Source organism: Diadema setosum, chromosome 20 (assembly GCF_964275005.1).
Source record: "Diadema setosum chromosome 20, eeDiaSeto1, whole genome shotgun sequence".
In the NCBI taxonomy this organism is placed as follows: domain Eukaryota; kingdom Metazoa; phylum Echinodermata; class Echinoidea; order Diadematoida; family Diadematidae; genus Diadema; species Diadema setosum.
The window spans coordinates 7,683,359-7,691,752 of NC_092704.1; positions in this window are offsets into that span (position 1 = coordinate 7,683,359).

Genomic DNA, 8,394 nt, shown 5'->3' on the forward strand with positions numbered 1-8,394 from the left:
TACATATGTGGTATACACGGGTTATGATTTTATTTTCTAATAGTGGTATCCTGGGTTTTTGTTATTTTACACTTTCGGGTTCTTGTCACTGATTCTGATCATGGGTCGTGTATCTTTTGAAAGTATCAAATAAATATGCAATACTTATGATTGTGTATGCAATAGAAAATATCTTTTATTGTTATACATATGCAAGCATCACAAGGATTATCATATTGGGTGATTTTAACTTGATATAGATATCGATGTTATTAATGAATATTGTGTTGAGAGAGAGAGAGAGAGAGAGAGGGAGAGAGAGAGAGAGAGAGAGAGAAAGCGGAAGAAAAGAGGGAGATAGATACAATGAAACATGTAGGAAAGAGAGAGGGAGAGGAAGAGGAAGATAGATAGACAGAAAGGGAGAGAGAGAGAGAAAACAAAACTGGATAATAAAACAGAAATACTTTTTTCCAGTCTGAAATACATAATGTGCAATATTAATGTCGCGATCCCCCTTCAAGTGTAATATTTTATATTTCAAAGAATAAATATCGTACATTTAATTTTAGCCTATTATGAATATCTATATGTGGTCTATCTTTTTGTATTTTTGAGATATTTTGATTTATTCTTTTTTTAATCATTTGCTGTAAAGCGTGTTGATATTGGTAAACCATTTCTTTGAAATATATATATATATATATATATATTAATGATGATGATAATAATATAGGTTTTCCCGTCCAATTTCATCAGATTTGCATTCGATTTAACGATGCGCTATTTCCTAAATGTTACATCCATACTGTATGAATTAAAAGTGAAAGAAAGGAAAGAAATACACAGAATACAATTAAGATGATTAAATGAGACTTTTTGGAATGAAAATGAAATTGCATCATCCAATCTTATGACAGGGAAAAAAAAAGGCTCGTAGAAGTTGTGTATGTTGATTGAATTTGAACGTGCAAAGTGTGAAGTTGTGTTCCTGTAAAATGAAATTGAAACTGGTATTTGGCACGAATTTGAACGTCTATCCAGCTGGCGCGAAATTGAATGCCAGCTTTGAGCCGTTAAATTGAATGAATTTCTTTCTAAATTGAATGAAAAACATTCTAAATGAATGACATGAAATGAAACTGAATACTAAAAAAAAATATGATAAAATGAACCGTGAGAGTAGAGCAGTGCCAAAGTCGCTTGAATTTGCACGCCTTTTCATTAATTCGAATGCAAATCTAATGAAATTGGGCTGGAAAACCTATAATGATAATAAAGTACATTTATAATTACTTTGAACAAGTAAGACACAATTACTTCGATATTATAATGGGCTTCAGATATATATATATATATATATATATATATTTTTTTTTTTTTTTTTTGCGCAGTATACAGAGCTTGTCACATTTACTCACAAACCGCAATTTATCATTCTTTTAGTGTCACTATTTATTGTATAATCATAAATCCAAATCCACGGCACGAACGATATCAGACTTTCAGTATGACATATGGAAATACAATATAGTCCTAATATACACACATCAAAGTGCAACGACATCGGCACACACTACGTTTTTTATTTTTGCAACTTCTTTTTAAGGGTTTAAAATGACACAAACTAGTGATTTTAAAAACAATGTGAGAAATCTCAGGAATGCGTAAACAGGGCGAGAAATGTGAAGGCAAAGTAGAACAAAGTTGGTACTTGAAGGAGAGAGAAACTGAAATAGAAAAAAAAAAGCATTTGTTAACTTGTAATATGCGTAATGTGTGTAGAGAAAAAGTATAAATTACTTCTTTACATCACAGCAAGTGAACAGGGTGCCCAAATCTATACTACAGCATGTGTTTACATCAGATAATATTATGACAATCTCTTCTGCCGTGACATGTTTCTTGCTTTCTTAACCAGTTAACCCCAATCCATGTAGCATATAAAAATCGACGATTGCTACTTGTTTATTGTAGTATAAGTTTCACCACTGTCATAGGAAACAATATTCAAGTGATATCAAAACCTTAATTGATAATCCCATGATGTAAACACATGCTTAATTGATAATCCCATTTTGCCACGAGTATGTTGTTACAATAATAATGAAGGCGAAAAGTCGTATTCGGCATGTTAAATGTGTGAGTGCAATACCTTCAATGACGTCTACAGTCTCAGAAATATACATCAAGTTTTTGAAACTCTCATCACATTAATGTTGTTCTGGATCAGAATACAGAAAATAAACCTTATTTTTCCAACAATAGTTCTACCTCAGTTATTAAAAAAAAGGTCTCCTGTTCACATCATATCATAAACCTCTCATTTAGGTGTTCAGTGCAATCAACGTGTATTCCGGCTTTTTATGCATTGAACGCAAGTAGTTATTTTCTAGCAATGATTAAAAATTATGTTCAAATCGAAGTATTGAATGTGTTTTCTTATTCTGACACAATAATATTAAAATACAAGGGGACCATTATTAAGTGGCCTGTGCAAATGTGCTCATAAAATACATGGAAATTCTCTTTGGTTACCTGCAGATTATTTCGGTATGTTCTCATTTGAGTCGAGGCCACCAACCTCCTAGTCAAGCTACGCCTATAGCGGTAAAACGTGATGATGTATAGAATATCGAAGAGTTACGAATCATCCGTGCAGATATTCATTGATTTATAACGATGTATTTACAATGTTAATTTGTGTCTAATCTCATATAGATATATCTAGATATCTAGACATATCTGTGTTTACATTGGCCGTTGCAATAGTTTTGAGTTTTCACGTTGATTTCACATGAGTAACAGCTTAGTTCTTGAGAAAAGATAAATAAGTTGCTCCATTCCTTCCCTTTAACGATTTTTTTTTTCTTCAAGTTAACAGGTTGAATTAAAAACTAATTTCTTTTTCCCTATCAACATCCTCACAAAAGAAAAAGAACAAAAAACAGTTTGACTCTCATGCATCTTGGAAGACACTCATTTCTTAACACCACATCGATTTAAAAGTGGTAATGAACAATATAACTTCAAAGAACAATCTTAATTTTGATTATATTTCCTCATCGAAGTAGGTATTTTTTTAATTTTATTTTACCAGTCTTTTTTTTCTATACTTGTAATTATAGGGCCTAGTCAAGACGTGTCATCTTTCTTGTCGTATGTCACACCTGGATGTATGAAGTAGTATATGTATTCTTATTGAAAATATTGCTCATGAAAATACCATTTCCAATACACATGGAAAATCAATTCAGCTTTAGCAACCAATGTTTCATCTAAGTATTCATTTTTGAATTTGAAGAAATTTTTTATCTCTGTATTAATTCTTATGACGATGTATAAATTCAAAGATTACCAAAAGCAAGTTCTTGGCCTGTTTGTGCTAGTGTTAGTCTTCCTCTGCAAGCCTTTCCTACAAAGGTTTAAACAACCGTAGAATAGATTGCTGCGTAAATATTACTAGAAATGGGTGGTATATCGTCATATGTTTTTTCCTCCGTATTGTCCTCTTTGTTCAAGACAAAGTAAAAAGGCGTTTCATCCTCTGCCTCCTTCTCACCTGTCGCCCCTTCCTGATTCTGCCTTTGACGGTCTTCCTCCAAAGGCGCCTTTTGCACCATGGCCATTCCATGCGATTCACACGATAGGGCACCTAAGTTGTTTGCCTGCCCAGGGTTACCCGCAAAGGATGAGAGAACAAGGTCATTGGCGGGAGCGGTATCATCTCTAATCCCGAAGTCACCGAAGGGATCAACGTAGGAATCGTCGAATGAATCATCGCTGAGGGAACGTTCCTCATCGCCTGCGCCAACGTCATCATTAGCTGATTTCTTTCTTGGCTCCTGCAGGACTCTAGTGCTTCCTTGCAGCTTGGGCTTGTTGGGCGTGTATAAACTATCTCGTACATTGCTTACGGAATTCAAACCTTGTCTGCATCGATGGCGATGTCGAAGATGATAAGGCTTTCGGCGACGTCGACGAGCCACAACACAAATCGCCACAACACTGATTATTAGGCCCAGACCTGTGCATACTGAGATTGAGACAATAAGTACAAAGTGTGAATTTTCATCGTCTGAACCCTCTTTGGACAGGACGGTGGTACTGTAGGGCAAGAAGTTTTGGGTGGAATTTCTTCTTTGCGTAATTGTCGTCAGTTGTTGAGTCGTTTGCGTTTCTTCTCCGAGAGTGCTCCCTGCCACAGAGGAGGTTGTAATGCCAGAGAAGAAGCCTAGAGTGGTCGTTACATCTCGTTGGGTGGTGGAATCTTCTGTGACCATCGAAGTAACTGTTATTGTAGACTGAGCGGTGGATTCACTAACAGTCCTTGTTGTCAGTGTTTTCATAGACGATGTCTCTTTGCTTGTTGCACGAACTGTTCCTGATTGACGAGTGACTAAAGAAACTGTGATACCATTTGCCGACTTCATGCTTTCCATATTTGAAACCGATGACGATGACCCAGATGTTGACTGCAGGGGCCGTTCTGAATCCGTCGTCTTCCCAGACAGTTGTGCAGTGGTCATATTAGATAACAAAACATTGGGCGATAAGGTCGACTCTGTTGAAGCTGAAACAGTCTCGACTGACGTAAATTCTGTTAATGATGTCTCATTTGTAGTTCCATCTGCAGTGGACTCGGGTGATTCCGTTCCTGTAACCACTACCTCATATGGATATGTCATCGCGGCACTATTCCTTGTGTCAGATTGATCAGTGGATGGCGTTGAGTGTTGAGTAGGCTTCACACTGGCATAGGGTGCAGTGTTTTGTTCAGTATTGCATCGAACAAATGAGTTTGCATCTGACGTTTGTAATTCTATTTTTGTAAGTCCTCCATTCGTCTCAGACGCATTCACCTGAAGTAGGAGCTCGTCGTTGTATATATATCCGGTCGTGTTTTTGCCGCCAACACGAACAACTACTTCTCCATCTCCGGAGGGTCTTTGCCAGCCTTCAAGTACACATAAAATGTTTCCAAACGAGTTTTCACGAGCTGGTAACAGGCAGTCACAGCCAATGATTTTGACATCATACTCTCGTAGTGTATGATATCCTGACCCATTATACGGATGTTGTAAACATGTATACCACCCAGAGTCAGCTCTGCTTGTATTGACGATATGAAGCCCAAAAGAACTCTCATTTTCTGAATAATTCTTCCGATGCACATATGAAATCCGGGTACGTGTATCATTATTTCTGTCTTCAACTATGCCAAGTCGTGAATTGAAACGCGCTAGTTCAGTTACTGTGTTGTTTTGATATCTTATCCAAAAAGCATGATAAGTATGTTGGTCCGGTTGATTTTGAATCAGGCACAACAGAGTCATATTTTCTCCAACGCCGTACTTTCGAAAAATGGGAACTCGGCTTTCTGTAGACGGCATGATAAGTATGAATATGGAAATGAACGGAAACCATCGACTCCAGAGAAAATTTGAAATACATTCACTTGAAGACGGCATTGTCACCATAATCTCCATGTTGCAAACTTCTGGAAAGATGGTTCAAGCATCAATTGGTCAGGCATTTGTTACAGTAGAAATCCAGACGATTTGCAAGCATACTTTAACATGGTTTTCACGCTTCAGCCCTCTCAACTACTGCTACCATTGCTGCTGCACTTTTAGTATATTCTTTAGCTAGACAGTTCCATATAGGCTTGGTCGTACAGGCAACGTTCATCTCAACCAGTCAGTGTTTTTTATTCTTCTGTAGCTTTCGCTTGGCTTCCAAGATTGACTGAAAGACTTCCGTATATGAATGCCGAAAGAGATTCTGAACAAGGAGGTCTACGGGCGTAATGTCGCGACTTTCGAGCGAATTGAGGAAGTGAGCGAAAATGATCCTTTCATTCTCTCGGAATAGAAAGTTTTGCAAATATCACGTGATTTGTGGATGGTAATCGTTATCCGGACCGTTTTTTTTTTCTTGGCAGTTTAGTAGCGTACATCTCACGAAATGACGGTATAGATGAAAGATTGAAATTAAAAGATGAAATTATGTTTCGAAATACTTTGAAGTCAATGATTGCATGAAACAAGAATACTTCTGTTTGAAAAGATGAAGAATAAACAAGAGTCCCGGGGGTCTCGCGCTCACCTGAGTATTGCAAGTTTACCTTCCATACATTCCATGCAACATGGGGGCCGCTTTGAGGGGCTTTTATGGGGGCGTGGTGTCCATATGCTTATTCCGTCACACTAGTAAAAATACCTGCCAAAAAGATTAGAAAATATTACTATGCAGTTAAAAAAAAATGAATGTAAAAACCCAACCCCTGGATCTACTATAAATAGTCTTTAAAAGGCATTCACTATGTATTGAAATAATCAGAGTATTTCCAGTTTTAAAGACTTTTTATCTTTTAAACTATAGGAGGTTCTGTGGTTCTTGTATTAAATACATAAGTTATCACCCTTGTGATAATGCACTAGGTTTGGTGGCAAGTTTGACCATGTGTTTTCAACAAGACGAATAAAATGGTTTACCCCCAGCACACCCCTGTATCTGCCATGAACAAAACTGCAGTCACCAATCTACTTCTTCACAGTACTAACTTAGCTAAAATCTCCTTTGGTTTAGATAGAAGACTCGTAAATATTTCTGAGACACCCCCCCCCCCTCCCCTCGGTATTGTGCCCCTTGGAGCCCCCAGGAGGGGAATGGTGCCCAGTTGCACAGATAAGTATTCTCTATTCATGTCATATTTCACATATAAGAAAGGTAGTCAAAAATGTTTGAGAAAAGCTATTAAATGTTTAAAATATGAAAGTTTCAGGCTCCTGTATAGTTAGAAATGTGAATATTCAGGAAGAGGGTAAATGGCTAAATTGTCGGTACCTGTCACCTCTTGATTAACTTGCCGAGCTTGTGACGTATTGGCCATATTTTATTTTCTTTAGTTTCCCATCAAAAGATGGCGTGATTCACGTCGCATGCTAGACTATTTTTGATTATAGCGTGTGCATATAAGCAAGTTCGGAGTTAGCTCATGGGCACATTGGTAAGAATGACCTTTCTTTTTTCTCAGTTGGTTAGGGGCACTGCATTCGTTTTCAGCGCATTTTATAAGCTTTACGTAACAGTTTGTGGGATTCATCAATCCTGTTCCAACAAAGAATGATTTTGTGTAGACCAGATGGCCAGGATGATCCGTCAAGTAACACTTGGAAATACATCCATCTCATTATTTTGCACTGAATGTATTGGTATGAATGACCTTTTTCTGCTCATGCGCGAAGTGGAACAACGAACCGGCTTGAACCGCCAGCGGGGGAGGGGATGGCGGAGGAGAGTATTCCGTCCTGCTTTCATACGAAGAAGTGTTTGCATCTTTAAAAGAACATTGTAAATGAAATTCAACGTTCTGATGTGCGCTTGTGGTAAGATATTTGGAAAGTTTTCAGGCAAGAGAAATACATGTATGTGATTTACTTTGATCGCATTTACCTGAGATTGATTTATGAGTCTTTCAATTTACCGCAGTAAGATTATGTAGGTAATGCGACTCTGGTAAAAATAAACAACAGATGGGATTCAAAATCTTCAAAACAGAGCAGGAAAAATTATTTTGAAGATTATTCCTTGTTCTCTCTCATGTATCAAATCACAAAATACGTTGCATTCTTCAGTGGGATACTGTTATTTTTGACGTACCCAACATCTTGTTTCAATATTGTAGTCTATAAAGCTCTGAACAAAATGGCGCCATCTTATCTGACACAATGTTTTACTTTTAAGGAAAATATTTATCTGTTTCACTCTGAATGATAATCTTCTAAGTATCACTAGAGTAATCATTGCAAAAGAATGTTGTCATATGGGGGCAGTAGAGTTTTTAATACACCACCTCTGGTTACCAAAAGGCATCTACTTTTATTTTCAAGGGACTTACGAAAGAGTGTATTTTTCTAACAAGTAGATTATGGAATGTGACAGATAAACAAAGCAAATAAATCTAAAATTTAGGTGTATTTTTCTAATATATGATTTGTGAGAGTGATCAGAGTGCATAGTGTGACTTATGTGTGTGTGTGTGTATGTGTGTGTGAATCTACTATAAATTTGTTTGCTTACTTTTGTTCTTCCGTATATAACTTATTATGTATCAAATTGATTTACTTACAATGCAAAGTGGATCTTCCTGTAAAACATCGGTGTCATGATGGTTATTTGCTGAGTGAGCCTATCCAGCCGTATTCGTCATATGTGAAAGTATTATATTCTTGTATTTGCACGATTGTTTTCATTTTGACGGAAATAAATACCTATACTTACCTACCTTACGGACAGATAGCAGACACAGATATACCAAAAGTGCAGACATAATAAAACAATTAAACATTAGACTGTATTTGGAAGGGGGGCTGTCCTTCTGAGAAAAAAAAAAATCATTTTGGCATTTTG